Genomic DNA, 17,889 nt, shown 5'->3' on the forward strand with positions numbered 1-17,889 from the left:
TTTGTATGGGGGAAGACATCTAACTTCAAGTTTCTCGTAAATGAAAGCATTATTCGGAAAAATATTTGGTAGGCGTGATAGCCATCATCATAACGTACAACCGGTAAGAAAAATATTTTTTTCGAAAATAGTTCCCAATTTTGAGAAATAATTCGTTAGATGCATTTCGCCATATAAATATTTTTTGCGTTACATTTCAGCGATTTTTCGTGCATAGACACTAGCGCATGGGCGTTATTACACACTTCGATTAAATTACTGGGGTCGGTAAAATTTTACTGGGTTTTGTAACTACCGAAAAAGTCAGTAAAATAAAAACTGTCGCCACACGTAATTGACAAGCAAATTTCACCATGTTTTTTTATCGATATATGATATAAAAAAAGCTCTCTGCAAAATTTCAGTGAAAAATCTCTGTTTTTCGATTTTTGACTTTTTTTTAGTTTACTGACTTTTTCGGTAGTTCAAAAACCCAGTTATTTTTACCGAACAGATTGAATGTGTATGTTATGAGTAGCGAATCAGGCCATGCGTGTAATCTATCGGTTTCGTTTTTGCACTTTGACCTGGCAGGGGGGATTACAAGATGTTTAACAACAAAAACACAATCCACAAAGTTTACTACACTTTTGGTATGAACAAAAAACCTTTCGAACATGTAGTACCTACTACTTTCGAACACGAGTGACTGATGCTGTACGTTAAGAAAATTCTGTTCAGAGTACAGAGTGATGCTGCACGTTAAAAAAATTCCATTAAATAAAATAATGCATATATTACAAATTTGTTGCTTATTTACACGAAAAATCATGTAAAAATATGAATATTACTACATTCCCGCTATGCATCGCATAATCGATCATGAAAACAAATTCATGTATGTTATGTAACTTAACACGATTTGAAGTGTAAATTTGCGATAACCATTCCCTTTATGTGCATGTGAAATTGACAACAACGATTTTTCTGAGAATTTTGGAATTTTAGCTAGCAATCTGTATCCTATGAAGGAATCTTGAGATTACAGCAATTGTGGAATTATAAAGTTCCTAACATTTTCAAGATTCCAGTACTGAGAATTAGATGAAATAGCGGTAGAATTTTGAGCTTCCTCTGTGAATTTAAAATAAAACAGCATGTTGAACTCCGATGATGGATATGGAATTCTTAGTATTTCTGTGGTATTCTCGTTATTTCGGTAGGTTTCCAGGTAGTATCCCTGGAATTCTTAGAAATTTAAAAAAAATTCTCACAAAAGTGGTTGAATTAAGGATTTTCTTTTACATTTTTACATTCAGACATTCAAAGGTTTATACTATAATTGAAGATTTTCTCTGAAATCCCTACGGAACTGGAAATCAAAGGGATCTAAAGTTTACAATAATTCCAATGATTCGGACCAGAGTTTCAGAGTTCTCAGTGAAATCTCAGAGATTCTTACAGAAATACCGTCTTGAAGACACCCGAATAATTTTAAAATATTAATAGCCAGATCAAATACCGGATTCCCAGAACCCCAGAATTGTTATAATAAATCTAGAATGCCTATCGGAAACCCAGAAATCAGAAAATATGGGATGTCAGTCAGTCAGTCATTCTTACATAAAATTAAGAATTACTTTATAATTAGCTGAAATCCATCCGACATTCGAGAATTCATAAGAAACAACATAATTATTATAATGAGTATCTTCGTACCTGCCACACGATATTCACATGCAAAATGGTCAATTGACATTGAAAGCTCTCAGTTAAAAACTGTGTGAGTACTCATAAGAACATTAAGCTGAGAATTAGGCTCTGTTTCAGTTGGTACGTAACGCCAAATAAATTCAAAATTTCTTAACGGGATCTCAAAATTCTTTTCGAAATATCAAAGCTCCCATGATATTGACTCAAATTTTAATTATTCCATTCATTTCAACAATCTCAAAGCATAAGTAGCAACCTTTGAAGCTAACTACCAGTAGCTTTGTAGTAAATGCTACCTTTATTCATAGCAACGCGTTGTTTGTAGTAAGTTCGAAAGGTGTAGTAAGAGAAATGACACAAACATGTTCCACTCGTGTTCCACATATAGCGATTACTACCGATAATGTAGTAAACTCAACTTTACTACATTTTATTCATACGTCCCAATAGGTGTGTTTGTAGGAGTTATCGTTGAACAAAACATTCCAAATGGCTTTACATGATTAAAGCTAAAATTATTTAACGTTCTAAATCTATCAATTTTTGGTGCGTGTATTCCATAATAATGCTGGAGATAGAAATTCGTGTTTCATCTTTTGGCAAAATTATTGTTACGATCTTTCTTGTCACAAGACACACGAAACGAATTCATCGAAACTGCTTTAGGAGGCTGTTTGGGCACGTCAGGAGTTAATCATCAATGTTAACTTCCTTTTCCCGATCAGCCTAGATAGCCGCGTAGTGTCGGTAGCGGTTGTTTCAACTGGCTAAGAATTAACAGTACGGACTGCCTGTTCCGGTGGTAAAAGTCCACCTCACAGGTGACCCCTAATTCATACGGCTTTAAGCTTACCGTGCCTAAGAATAAATGGTTAAAGGGGTCTAAATAAAACCTAGCCGCAAACGGAGCCTGTGGGGTACCAGGGCGCCCTCTACAGTATTATGCCCTTCCTGTGCTACCCGGAGCAATGGTGCAGGTGACCTTGTGTTTCTCCGAGATAATCGGCTGCCCTTCTTCAGTCTCAAGCCTGAGGCTAAATAAGGGTGGGATTATTAATACATTGTAATTTAGTTTAAATTTTCACCTATATGGTTTCGCATTATGCGTTTTAGGCAGTGTAATCTGTGCTTTTCGCCTTTGGCGACTTTTAAGAGATACCGATCTGGTTTTTGTTCGTTGCTCATCTTTTTCGTTCTGAGATTGCGAAAAGCTTAATCCTGCCTAGTTTGGGTAGTGGCTACGGCTAGGATAGCTTAGTTAGATCAATCTCCAGCATAAAATGTCAGCAACGATCAATCTTTGTAGACTCATGCAAATGGTACAGCTCAAGTGGCGCTAGTTCAAAAACCTTACTTTTGTGAACTTTTATCTAGGTAACCTAGTGGATCCAGTTTTTGCTACTTTGAGAAACATGAAATGGCATACTCGCGTGCCATGCCTCGTGCATGCGTGCTCGTAAATAGAGCTGACGTCGCTATACTCATTTCTGAGTTAACAACTAGAGATGTATGTGCTGTCACAATTGATATTTCTGTTGGTGACCTCAATAGGAAATACGTCTTTCGTTTTGTGGTGTATTTACCACATGATGAACCATCCCCAATGGATGATTTCAAACGAGTTATCGTTCACTGTCTATGAAAAGGCCTTCTGCTGATTGTGGGCAGTGATGCTGATACTCATCACATCATCTGGAGCAGCTCAGATATCAATTTGAGAAGCTCCAGTCTGATGAAATGCTTAAGTAGTTCAAATCTTGGATTACTTATATTAGGAAATCGCCTACAGCTCTATATGAACATAAGAATGTAAATTCGCGGACTTTGCATTTGTTATACTCCACAAACTGTGAATTGGTTGTGACCAAATTCCATGGATTTTCTCCGTCCATTGGAAACCCTAGTGATTTGGATGTTCCCACTTCCGGTGAATTGGGACACAATTGTCCTTGCTTCGAGTGATCTCAAAATTGCTTGTCACTTTGCTTATAGGAAATGTTCCTCACAACTCCCTTCGCGGGACGAGTGGACGTCTGTACATTACTGAGCCACCCCAAAGGTGGGGAAGTATTTAACAAATCTGTCAAAGCAGAATTGCAGTCGCTTGGTTACAACCTTAACTGGCCACGGCTGACTCAACTATCACATGGCAAATATTCAGTGTGTTGATACATTTGTGTGTGTGATAGTTGCGATTCCGTTTATGGAACTTCTTATCACCTGATATGTAACTGTCAAGTTCTCGCGTAATTGCGATTCCAATTACTTGGTAAACACTTATTAAGTGAAACTGATATCAGTAACCTGAATATTCAGGACCTTCTGCTATTCTTAACCCGCTGTGGTAATGAGCTATAGGCTCTCTTTATGCTCATGCGTTTTGCAGTGCCCTTTTTAGGGCGCTGTTCGAACCCATTGTGGTATGGAGCTACATGCTCTTAATTCGCTTATGCGATTTTCCCTCTTCAAGGGACCCCACTCCTATTTCCTCCCATTTTCCCCTTCCCTTTCCTCTCCCATCGGGTAGATGATGAAATAGGCTCAAATATGGCGATGGCACAAATCTCCCAAATGGCGGGGAACGTGCCTCTGGAGCCGGCCTGCTGATACCTGATACGTCCCAATAGGTGTGTTTGTAGAAGTTATCGTTGAACAATACATTCCAAATGGCTTTACATGATTAAAGCTAAAATTATTTAACGTTCTAAATCTATCAATTTTTGGTGCGTGTATTCCATAATAATGCTGGAGAAAGAAATTCGTGTTTGATCTTTTGGCAAAATTATTGTTACGATCTTTCTTGTCACAAGACACACGAAACGAATTCATCGAAACTGCTTTAGCAATTTTTATTAAAATTTTTGGAGCTATGTTTTCGCATTAAAATAAATAAATAGTTTTTGGCTACATTCCTTTTGTTTTTTTTTTTTTGTTCGTTTTAATAATAACGAAAACTTGTAAAATATGTCTAAAAGGGCATCAATAACTCTTCGCTGTAAATTGTGTGACTTTTCAATTTCCAGATCTAGAATAGTGATTACGTTTTCAAAAAATTCGATTAAATTCTAAATATGTTTTGTAGAAATCTCCTCGAAAACTAATTGGTCAGAAATTCAAGAGAAATTTTAGAAAGAATCTGAAAACGTGTTCTTGTTCAAATCATTGAAATTGCAATCAACTTTACTATAAGTCCCTTCTATGAATTATTAATGTTCATAATATGAAGCAAACCGGTATTCTTCTTCCTCTTCTTGGCGCATTACGTCCTCACTGGGAAAGATCCTGCATCTCAGCTCAGTGTTCAATGACCACTTCCACAGTTATTAACTGAGAGCTTTCTGTGCCAAAGTTGCCATTCGTATATCGTGAAGTACGATGATACGCTATGTCCAGGAAAGTCAAACGAAAAGATCCTGGTATGCTTATCCCAATTAAAGTAACGGTAAATTATTACTTTTATACGCGTCAAAGCTGGCAATGAAGTTATCTACATGTTTGTTATTTTTTGCACCAAAATTGAAGTAAGAATTTCGAGGATTTGCTTTGTGAGCCTGATCAACGTGTTATAACTGATTACTTACTGGGGCAGATAGATTAGTCACCAAGTCGAGCACCTGCAATTTGAATCCGCTAATGCAAACTCATACGAAACTGCACTTCGCCCTGCCTATACAATGATGGCACGTGCATCACAGCCCACGGTGTGTATTCCTATATAGTGCTTAGTCAAACATTATTTTCGCCGATATGTGATCACCACAGCGCGGCTTGGCATATGTGAAACATTAATGTTTATGATGTCATTCGTATCGAATTGTGGAAATAATAAAATTTAATTGTTTACGGTTTGCATGCATATCGACAAAATACAATTCACTCTGACCCTGAAATTTGGAATGATTACTTTTCGCAGCAAATCAAACAATATTGCTAAATCGAAATGAAAATAATTATATTTTATATAACATCCCGAATAAAAATTTACAATTATTTTAATAGTTATTCAAACACCATAAAACCTATTTTGCACAATATAATGTATAATTACATTTTGTTCGATTTTGAGTTAATATTGTATAATATTCCACTGTTTTAAAATTTTTCAACGATAATTTTAGGTGATTTATAGAACAACAGAAAAAAAAAACTTAATTTGTATGCAAACACTTGACTTCTAACTAGCCACCATTTCAGCTTACTTACAGTACAATACAATTCATTAAATCAATTACCAGATGATGAGTCTGCAAGTTATAATCCCAGAATTTACTCAGACTGCTCAAATGGTCTCAGTCAACGCGGCAGGGTCGAATCGTCTCAGGGCGCACGACAGTATTTTGCAAGCCGAATTCAGACACAGATCAACGACTGCTTCTTTTACAGCATGTAATGTGAGTAAGGGAATACTAAGTATATGCATTCAAAACTCCAAGGAACTTCAAGGATTACATTGAAAATATCAAGATGTTATAGACAATCTTCTCTTCTTTTTCTTGGCATTAACGTCTTCACTGGGACAGAGTCTGCTTCTCACCTTAGTGTTCTTATGGGCACTGAGAGCTTTCTTTGCCTAAGTTGCCATTTTTGCAAACGTATATCGTGTGGCAGGTACGATGATACTCTATGCCCAGGGAAGTCTAAGAAATGTCCATTACGAACAGATCCTGGACCGACCGGGAAACGAACCCAGACACCTTCAGCATGGCTTTGCTTTGTAGCCGCGGACTCTAACCACTCGGCTAAGGATGAACCACCATCTCATAGACGAGAAATAAATGCTGGCTATGCCCAAGAAGATGCTATGAGAGTCCTAATCGATGATAATTTACGTCGCTTTATTCCGAAAGAATCCCATATAGCCAACTCGCGCTCGTGAGAACTCACCGAAATCCTCAAACGAATGGCAAGCGCAAGCAAGCAAACCCCAAACCTGTTTCGGCACACTACACTTCGCTGCAAAACGCTGTTCAAATAAACGAGTTCGTGAATTTTGTATTTTTGCCATCCCCCTTAGTTTGCACACCGCCAGGCCAGGTTCAATGGGACCACCTCTCTGCGGCAGGCTCAATCAGTCGATCAACCTCAAAAGAAGTTGCGTCGAATGGCGCCAACAACGGACGATCGACTTCTTATCAGTACATTTGCCGCCCCGTGGACAGATACTGGGCAGTAACAGGGGTGGAAGGGTGGTATTGCTATGTCCTCCGTCTGTGTGCCGGGTCGGCCCGTCATAAAGGCCGTTTGGCAGGTTTCGCTCTCGATTGGGGATTTGAGAGAAAAAAAAAAAAACAAGCGTTTGTTAGAACATGCCTCTGCAAAGTACAGTATCTATTTATCTTCGTCGATCCTCACTTCCATGAATAAAAGTGACATTTGAGTTCATTTCGTGTGGAATTTGCAATAATAATTTAATAATTGATGATCCATAATTGGCACACTTTTGTGGCGAATGCCAGGAACACTATTGCCATAATTGATACAAAGACAACAATTTAAAAACAAATTTTTGAAGGCTTTTAAATTGACTAGTTAAACAAAGAGGTGCAGAGCTACTTGGGCACTTCAAAGATTTACATTGGCATTAGGGGGTTTTCTTGGCCGAACCGTCTGAAACTTTGCAATAAGCAGCACTTCAATACGACGCATATTGTGGCCAAATACCTCCGCATCTTTTATGAAAGAGTTAAAAAAAAATCCATAGCGGATGTAATCAGCCATTCCGGTGCAGTAGTCGCCGAGCAATCGTAATGTACGCGAAATAATAGATAGCATACAATAGAAAAGCCATGCATGTATGAATAGAGGCCCTTCACAGACCCAAACGAGATACGGCACGGTATCGTGCAGACAAATCGCACTTTTCAGTCTTTTTGTTTTGCTCTTTTGAACATAGTTAATGTTCTTTCAAAAACGATAAACGTTGCTGTCTCCTGCCTCACTTGGAGCAGCTTTCGAGGGTTGCCCGAGCTGTATGAGACGCCAAAAAGCGATCTATTCAAACGACACAATTGTGTTAAAATTGTAAGTAATTAAGAATGATGTGAAATCAAATAAAAACCGAGTTTTTGAGAGTTCCTGGAGGTTTTTCTTTTTAAATTCATGATGTATTCTCATTTACATGTACATACGTTCCCACCACTGGCTTTTGGATGGATCGGTGAGCTCGTTCTATTATTTTTTTTCATAAATTTGTATTACCTACAATCAAACGTAGCATGTAATGTACTTTATACATCTTGGTACCATGCAACAGACGAGCATTCTTCTTGATTTTCGACAGCACGTAGATTGTATTCCAAGATTGCATTGCTAAACGGCCCCACTTAATCATTTTCCACCGATCGGGAAAGCTTTTGCAGGCAATACACACGACGGCACGAGATAAAAAGTGCCATTTTCGCCCGAATGCAGCTAGCAAGTGCTCATCATATCAGCTCCGAATCCAGAACATCCAGTCTGGTGGTGGTGCTTCTGGCAGGTGCATGTTGTCAGACGTCTACGTTCTCCCGTGTGCTGTAGTTTCCGAGCCCGTCTCCAATTCGGAGTCTGGTTTTCTTCCTTTGGGGCAATTTTTACAGATTGGCGGTCGTGGTTTGTGTGCGGGGGAAAAAAAGGAGACAACAATTTCGTTCACCGCCGCAGCCGCCTTTTGGCCGGCAACGACATGAAGCGTGCAAGCAATTCGAAAAAAATGTTTGTGCGGAGGTGCCTCCCGGTGTACAAAGCGCTCCGTGTATATTGTACTATTTTTTTTGCTGGATTCTCCTCCTTCTCCTTTATGGCGTTACGTCACAACTGGGACAGAGCCTGCTTCTCAGCTTATTGTTACAGTTTATTAATGAGCGCTTTCTTTGCCAATTTACAATTTTTGCAAGGGTATATCGTGTGACAAATACGAAGATGCTCTATACCCAGGGAAGTCGAGAAAGTTTCCTTTACAAAAGGATTCTCGACCGGCGGAATTCGAACCCACGACCCTTAGTTTGGTCTTGCTGAATAGCTGCAAGTTTTCCGCTACGGCTATCTGGACCCCTACTGAATTACAGACGATCCAAGGGACTATCGAGAAAACCAACTTTTACTACAGTCCTCTAACTCGATATCGAGAAACGAAAAAATATTCTTGGTTGGGCTTTCCGATGTAAATGATTGCTTTTGATGTAAATTTTGAGTATCTGTTATATGTCCGGTAAACTGATCGGGTTCCATTCTTCTCTATCTTAAATCAGCAAAAGTGCCTCAGCTCTGGTTTAAAAAATTACTGCTAAGGTTTCAGTTTGATGTGTTTCAATTTATTTACTATACGTCGACATTAACTAGTTGTTGAGTCCAAAATCAATTTTCTGTTTTGACATTTTCCGACTCTGAGATGTATGTATGTATGTATGTATGTAGGTGGCCACCATCCTAGCTTGAGTCTTGCTCTGCATGCGGTTCCACTTTGCAGTAAAGACAACCTTCATTATCAAACTGAAATCAACATACTATTGTTTGAAGGGCCAAAAGGGGGTGTGACGGACCCGTAAGTAAAGGCACTTACGCGAAACCCGCGGGAAATAAAAAATCTCCTTCCAATAATATGATCCAACAGAAAGTATAATGATTGGTTTGTTATAAGAAAGGCGCGTAAAATCCATTACAACTGTTGGGATAGAAGAACCCATCTACAAGGATGTTACTGTTACTGCAAACCGTGACTCCGGCTGGCACTCCACTCCATTGTCCAGCTGTAACTTCAATGATGCCCTGATGCACCCTCCCGATATCACCCATGTTATATGATAAAACCAAAGCATCGTTATACAATACATACAATAATGGGATACAATAAAATTAACCTTTACGTTACCGGCCTCCGACAAGGCATTTTCAAATAGCTGCCATTTCGTCAATTTCCATTCGATTTTTTTGAAACTACCCTCAGTTTACTTTAAAAAGGTTTCAGTTATTTATCATAAATGGACAATTCTGTATTCGGAACCATGCCGGGGATATTCCGGGTTGTAATGGGGTCACAAGGGTGCCAAATTCGGGAAATGTTTATTGTTTTACTAATTTCAGCTACAACACTAAAGTTTTTATGTAAAACGTGAGATAATGGTCGATTGTCATCGTTTCAACATAATTTGAATAAGTGGTCCGTTCCGGAGCATCGTAGCCAGTTCCGCCAGGGCCAGTTTGGGGACACTTCCGTTTCATGTCAAAAACATACCGTGCGACGTCTTAATCTTCATGAATTCGGAAGAACATGTCAATAAAGGAAGAATAAACTAAATTTCAATAAATTTGGCCACTCCACAGCACCTGACACAGGTTCCGCCAGAGCCTCGTTGAGGACATTTCCGTTTTTTTGTCGGAAACATACAGTGCAACATATCAATCTTCGTGAATTCTAGAGAACATGTCAATAAAAGAAGAAAAACTCCGGTACAAACAGATGTGGCCACTCCAGATCTCCTGGCGAGGGTCTCTTTGGGGACATTTCCGTTTTATGTCCAAAACGTACCGTGCGACGAATCAGTCTTTTTGAATTCAAAAGAACATGTCAATAAAGAAAGAATAAACTAAATTTCAATAGATTTGGCCACTCCAGAGCACCTGACACAGGTTCCGCCAGGGCATCTTTGAGGACATTTCCGTTTTTTGTCGGAAACATACCGTGCGACGTATCAATCTTCGTGAATTCGAGAGAACATATCAATAAAAGAAAAAAAAACTCCGGTACAAACAGATATGCCCACTCCAGATCCTGGCACAGGTTCCATGAGGTCCTCTTTGGGGGCATTTCCGTTTAATGTCCAAAACATACGGTGCGACGTCTCAATCTTCATGAAATTGGGAGAACATGTCAATAACGACAGAATAAACTAAATATGCATAGATGTGGCCACTCCACAGTACCTGACACAGGTTCCGCCAGGGCCTCTTTGAGGACATTTCCGTTTTTTGTCGGAAACATACCGTGCGACGTATCAATCTTCGTGAATTTGAGAGAACTTGTCAATAAAAGAAAAAAAAGCGCGGTACGAACAGATGTGGCCACTTCAGATCTTCAGGCACAGGTTCCACGAGGGCTTCTTTGGGAACATTTTCATTTTATGTCCAAAAACATACGGTGCGACATTCCAATTTTAATTAATTTTTAAATAACTTGTCAATAAATAAATAATAACGCGGTAACAAAAGATTTGGCCACTCCAGAGCTTCTGGCACAGGTTCCATAAGGGCTTCTTTGGGGATATTTCTGCTTTTGTCTCAATCTTTGTGAATTGTAGAAAAAAAACATGTCCATAAAAGAAGAATTAACATACTAACATGTGATGTGGCCACTCCATAGCTCCAAGCACAGGTTCCACCAGGGCCTCCTTTGAGATATTTCTGTTTTGTATCCATAACAAACCGTGTGACGTGTCAATCTTCATGAATTCGACAGAACATGTCAATTAATGAGGAATAGATCCTGTGTTTCTACTCCTGAGCATCACGTACAGGTTCCAGAAAGGCTTATTTTATGACATTACCGTTATTTGAACGAAAAAATATGTCAATAAATGAAGAATGACCTCGCTACCAACAGATCTGGCTACTCCAGAGCACAAGGAATAGGTTTCGCAGAAAACCTTTTTTGAAAATTTCCCATTATTTGAACAAAACATGATGTGCCACGGGTGAAGCATAATAAAAACCTGAAAAGTATTCAAAATAATCTAGGATAAAAAATTGCAAACTGATGTGGCTTCTCTTCACTGATGCAGTCTTAGGCAGGATCTTTCTGAACAGATGTTTTCCGCGATTTTTGGAAAAACCTGTTATGCAAATCTTCATGAATACGCCATTCATCAGAAATCCAACAAGAATCCTAAAAAGGTTTTGGCTAGAATGTTACCAAGAATCTATTGTAAACTTCGAAGAAAATTTTCTATTAATTACTCAGGGTTCTCAATAAATTTGTGGATGAAAACTTAAAAGGAACTTGCTTTGGAACTTCTCATGAATACACCATACGAAATTGAGACGTCGCACGGTATGTTTTGGACATGAAACGGAAATGTCCCCAAAAAAACCTGAAAAGTATTCAAAAAAAATCTAGGATAAAAAAAATACAAAATAAAACCGTTTCCGACTCTGAGATGAGATTCTGCGCATTATCTCACAGAATTCAAAGCAAGATCACCACAGAATCCTGAGATTTTTACTGAATCTTGATCAGAATTGTCAGAAATCATACAACAGTCAGCAAAAGTATAACAGCGAAGTGAGAAGATGAGAAAAAAAACTATTGTGCATTATTATAAATTCACAATCTTTTCAAATTTCAACAAAAAGTAGATTTTTATTGATTTGTTTTTCTAACAACTAATAGATTTAACAAAGAAATGATTCTTTTAGTAGTGCACTAAATATCATAAACTTGGTTCTATTGTTAAGACACTGATTTCTGTTGGATTCATAAATAAGGTTATAAGTTTCCAGCATTGGGTAACAATTCCAAGTTACAGGTAAACTTGAAGAATACACATTCAAAGTGTTAGCTGCAAATTAGCATAGATAATAACGATTAGTGATAACGACTATGTAGTTTTACCGGCTTAAGATGTCTTTGGCACTGCAGTCTTAGCTGACACGTATGTTGCTCCTACGTCCTACGTTTCTGTTATTTTATTTTACCTTCTTCAAAGGGGTAGGATTTTATGTTTTTGTTACTGTTTATAACTTGTTTCGCGAAAACTTGTTCTAACTTGTTATTTGACTTGACATGAGGAACAGTCGCTGTTGTGAGCGCTCCTAACATGGATTACAGTCGCTCCAAGTTTGCAGATGCAACGTTCCTATAATTAAATATTTATTCTTATTCACAACACAAACCAAAAACGTGCGTGAAAACAAACAAGTCTCGATCAAATCTATCGTACAATTTAGGAACGTAAATTGTATCTACTAGCAAATAAACAATTTCATTAGAATCTAAAAATTCATGCAATTGTCAATCCAGCTATAGTATATGATCTTATGAAGTAACTGAACTAAATCCAAAGCTTACGTTTACTTATTACTTATTTTCCAAATTTTTAATGAAAGTATGGTTAAAATTCAAGTCATAATATTGAATCAATTTGTTTTAGAGAACTCAAAGAGTCGTTAAAACATTAAATAACAACATAAACGCTTTGGGATCATTTAAGGTACATAAAAGGATCATACTTAAGGGTAATTATATTAAAGATATAAGGTACCCCGAAGCAAGTGGGACCTAAAACAAATTGTTCAATATAATTTTAAGATGTCAATATTTTTCACATCCAACAACATGGTCACATTTTGGCAACATACAGTCAGCTCTCCCTTGATCGATTTTCCGTATCTCGATATCGAGTTAGAGAACCATAGTAAAAGTTGATTTTCAGTACTTCCTCGATGGTCCCTTGAATCGCATTTGCACTGCTTTTATGCTCCGTTATACCTCCCTCACACGATGATCCCTTCAACATCGAGTTAAGGAGAGTTGATTGTATTTGCCAGGGGAACTGACACGGCTGTCATCCTGCATACATTTCGGCTCTTCCTCACATCGTTTTGGTACTTCGCGTTTTGGTACCCACTTTCTGGTCGGTTTGCCCTAACTTTACTCCTGATTTTCGAGTATACGGCTCATACGCTGCTAGTGCTAGATTCTGGCAATTAAACATATCGCATTGAATCGTCGTTTTTGATGACGCTTTTCATTAGTTCATCATTTTGTTTAATGTTTTACGCATCAGCGAGGTATCATTGATGTCTCCTACCCATAAAACATATGTTTTGTCCCTCCCAAAATAATCAAAACACTGGATGCCATGTTGAATTGATGTTGGGTTGGTAAATATTGGCTCATGCCACCTTCCTGGTATTTGCTGATGTGTGCATGAATTTAATAGAATAATTTTGAAATTGTGAAAACTTCGCTAAATCATAGATTTTTTAATTTTGAGTGCATATTTCTAGCGTAACTTTTGAAATGGGCCTAGCTGCAAAATGTAAACAAACTCGATTTTTCATTATTCGTATCAAATTTCACGTAAATTTTCGCTACAAACTCTCACGGACGAGCAAAATGCATTTTTAGAGGTTATTTTGTTCAAATTTCAAAAGGGCCTATATGAAAAGGATAAACCTAATAGGGCCTAACTGGAAGTTTCCATCAAAATCAGATTGGTCCTTTCGTATATTTTTGATTTTTTCTCATATTATTTCAATATGTTGCCATTGTATAGTGTTTTTCTCACATTATTGATCCTTGCGAAATACTTGAAGGTCTATCTGCAAAACGTTATCATTGAGAAATTCTCGATTGAAGATTCTGTTCCATATTGATTATTCCTATTTCTTTTGAACTATAGTTTTATACTTGTGTTCGACACTCATTATAGGCTATTACAAGATTTATAACGTTTTAAATCCATTAAATTTTTGAGACATCTGAAACTCGATCCGCAAGTAGAGGCAACAATCCACAACAAACAAAGTATTCAAAATGTTTTATGTAATTGACATTTTTGCTCAAAAAATCTTAACAGAATCAATACAGGAAATTATTTTACGTTGAAATATTTTTAAAATGTTATTGGAATCCTAACATAATTCCTTTCGCACTCAACATTTCTGTAATTATTTGGTTTCAATCAAAATAAATAGAATCCATGGATTAACCCATGGTCAGAATTAAAGCTGTGCAAATATCGATATCATCGTTAATATCGATATTATCGGATCGAGTTTATCGATACGATATCCGATATCTGCCGGCTCGATATTTTCCGATATCGATAAAGCTATTATCGATCCGATAACAATTCCGATAAATCAGAACAACATTTGTTGTTTATACTACATAATTGAAAATTGTTGAATAAATTTTAAAAATTAATTGGATATGGCAAAATATCCCTAAGTAATCGACTCCATAATGCAACAGTTGGTGTCAAACGAAGCCGGTATTGTCAGTTACATTTTTAAACATCTCTTTTGAAAATTATCGAATATCGGTTAGATATCGATAATGTCAAATCCGATATATCGCCGATACCGATATTGATTCAATATGATATCGCCGATACCGACAAATCCTCATAGTACACACCCCTGGTAAGAATTCTTATACAATTCTGATAGAAATAAGAATTTCCACAGTATTCACTGGTAAAAATATCACAATATTTCAGCTCAGGTCTTATCAAAATACTTCCAGGATACGCAACAGCATTTATTATATTTTTAACTCTTGATCTAGGAGTTTCTTAAATGGCACTGCTAAGGAATTCATTATTTTGTTCAGAATTTTCCTAATGATTTTAATCAGAATGTTAAGGAAGATTGACTGGACTTTGATGATGATGATTGGAGATTTCGACTTTCAGTCACGAATTACGCGTTGATTATTTTAAATCATTGCCAACGTTTCGATCCAGTTGTTGACCGTGATTAGCCGACGGCAATAGACAACAGGCAATTTTTGTGTAAAATTCTTGTTCCGTACCACCCACCCACCATCCGATATGGGGGGCTGATGATGAATAAGACCAGACACGAATTAACGACAAGTTGATTCCTATCGAGCCCTGAAGAAGATCGCAACAACTGGATCGAAACGTTGGCAATGATTTAAAATGATCAACGCTTAATTCGTGACTGAAACCGCAATCTCCATTTACTTTATTAAGAATCTTTAAAAAATTTGCATTGGTTCTCTTCTGGTTTTTTTTAATTGCTGCAAAGATTTTGCCCGAAATCAAATCTCAATTTTGTTCAGCAAATCAACTCACTTAATCTGACTCAGAATCCTTCATGATAAAGATTCTTTCTTGGATTTTATTTAGTCCACAATCTTATTAGGATTCAGTTCAAATTACTAAAATATGTTGTTTCAATATTTCTGAAATCAACTTGAAAAGTATACAACATTTTGATTGGAATTTTGGTTTAAAGGAAACTTCGTGATTAAGATCTACATTTAATAATATTTTGTTATTTTTATCTGTTCAATATTGAAAACTCTTTCGCAACAGGTTATGGAAATCCTACTAGAATATTTAATATTAAATGTGGAGTTTGAGCGAAAGTGCGAAAACATTTTCCTCAAACTAATTTTCTAATGTTTACAAATTTCGTCCCGCATTGTAGCCAAACATATCTGGTCACTTTAGCCTAACTGGAACTATGTTTAGTCCAGGCCTGCAGGGACCTAGCTTGTATGGAGACTTGTAGAAGGGCGCATCTGACAATGATGTTTTAGTTTAATCGTTTCCACGAGTTGTTATTTTAGTTTTAGAATGTTATAGGCTATGTAATAGACCATCATGAGTATCGAACACAAGTAAAAAACTTTAACTTACCGGATCAGTTTACACCTCCAGTGCAAGATCAAATTATTACTACAAACACCACACTCTGCTTCTGTTCGATGCTCCAAAATCACTTCGCCCCGTACATGGAAAACAGGTTCTTCTCTCACTATTCAGGAAGCATCTTTTCATTCATTTCTTCTGTGCACTATAATCAAACCGATTCAAGCAACTTAACTTGCCTCAAAGAAACACCTTCGCGGGCACTCAACTTCTAAGCACTGAACGACATTGGTTGATGTTCTGGATGTTGTTGCCCCATTCAACTATTATTCTTCTTATCACAACGCCACACTGACTCCTTTCCAGCAGAGCAGACACAGCTGTCCCTGCCTGATGGCCGGTATTCTTCCTTCGTGGCAACTTTGACACGAACACAGGCTGCGGTTAGGTTTCTTCCATTTCGTTTCGATATTCACACGTGCCTTTTGCCATTCTCGCCATCAGCTGTTGTTGTTTCACTTTCCTTCGCTGAGTTCGTTGTTGGCTACTCCAGCAGCTTATCCATGCGTAAAGTTCTCCGATATGCCGAAGTTATTCCCCCGTTCAGTACTTGGTAGGTATACGATGAACAAACATTGAAGTGAACAACTTACTAGCAGCTCAAAGTTTCGAGTTTTGGTATTGGAACTATAGTATTCATGCTCAAAAAACCATCATTCAATCATCAATACTTAAAAACCAGTTTTATTGTTTAAATTTTTCAAAATCACAATGAAAATAATTCATGGCATTGCAGACAGCAATGATAGTTTTTAATAAACATTGCTTCAAGTTTGAGTGAAAACCAGGTTCAAAAACCTTAAAACGAAAACATTTGGTTTCCTCTTAAAACATTTTTTTACTTATTCATTTATTTGTTAGGCTCATGTGCCAAAGGCATAACTGAGCCGAATTCTTTTGAAACGTGAATTATATTTTCACCTGATTTTTCAGTAACAGTTGAAACTTGTTTCCAGACTCTGAATCCACTCAATGAAATGAAGAAACGTATGGCCCAACAACATCCGCTCATGGAAGGTTCAACGCGTAGTATACGACATCTCAATGGTACCACAAATCAGCGACTTTTTAGAAGAACGTCGACAAGCAGAACTTGTCTGACCGCCAGGACAACCAGACAACAATGTTGCCTTCGAATTCCTTCGTGCCGCCTCTCAAAATCAGCGCACAGCATAATCGAAAAGAACTTGTCGAAAATACGAAGCAAGCAATGCTACATTACAATACACACAAGCAACTGAAGCTGGCGGCCGGCGATAGAGAACCGGGAATATCAAAAAGAAGCCACCGCGGCTGGATCAATGCCTATACGTTAATGATGATGATGATGATGATTGCGCATCGAACTAAGCCGCTGCCGGTTAAACCAAGATGCACTTTCTCCCGCTGCAACATGAAGTGCAGCTCAACGTGGAAGTGGTTCTATCTACCCTGCGACCCCAATACAGCACTTTCTACCAACAACAATTATGTTCACGTTGGTTTTGGCAGTTCTATACAAGCCAGATGCCGACGTCATTCAAGTCAATCTCCTAGCCAGGGTGAATGTTTATGTTATGAGTTCACACACTTTTCACATGTTTTATATTGCCAACAGTCAAAACTCGCGGAGGCGACCAACCGAACACGAATTCCTAAATGAACCAACGTCGACCACGGTTGCACTACGACTGATTCTGGTTTTGCTGGAGGAAACCAGTTTTGTTTTGGCATCCCGCCAGAAGCCGAACACAGAACGACGATCTTTAGACAGCAAACGGACCACTACAACTAAAAAACGCCGGACCCACCGGTCGCCACCATCCTATGCTACTGA

The 17,889-nt window shown here is 37.9% G+C and overlaps 1 protein-coding gene across 14 annotated transcripts in view; it reads right to left on the reverse strand.

The window, feature by feature from the left end:
* The window catches only part of LOC5570551 (extracellular sulfatase SULF-1 homolog), a 236,792-nt gene extending 218,950 nt beyond the window's left edge, over nucleotides 1-17,842 (reverse strand). For 2 of the 14 annotated variants that reach the window (XM_021854651.1, XM_021854653.1), the window contains exons 1-2: nucleotides 17,504-17,822; nucleotides 16,062-16,714 (exon numbers count right to left, since the gene is read on the reverse strand). The gene's annotated coding sequence lies outside the window, so the exon portion shown is untranslated. Of the gene's footprint in view, nucleotides 1-16,061; nucleotides 16,715-16,994; nucleotides 17,347-17,503 lie in introns of those variants that run through there. The other 12 variants (XM_021854664.1, XM_021854660.1, XM_021854657.1 and 9 more) reach the window with 12 other exon arrangements.
* Nucleotides 17,843-17,889: the final 47 nt, after the last annotated feature.

The sequence above is a fragment of the Aedes aegypti genome, chromosome 3 (assembly GCF_002204515.2).
Source record: "Aedes aegypti strain LVP_AGWG chromosome 3, AaegL5.0 Primary Assembly, whole genome shotgun sequence".
NCBI lineage: Eukaryota > Metazoa > Arthropoda > Insecta > Diptera > Culicidae > Aedes > Aedes aegypti.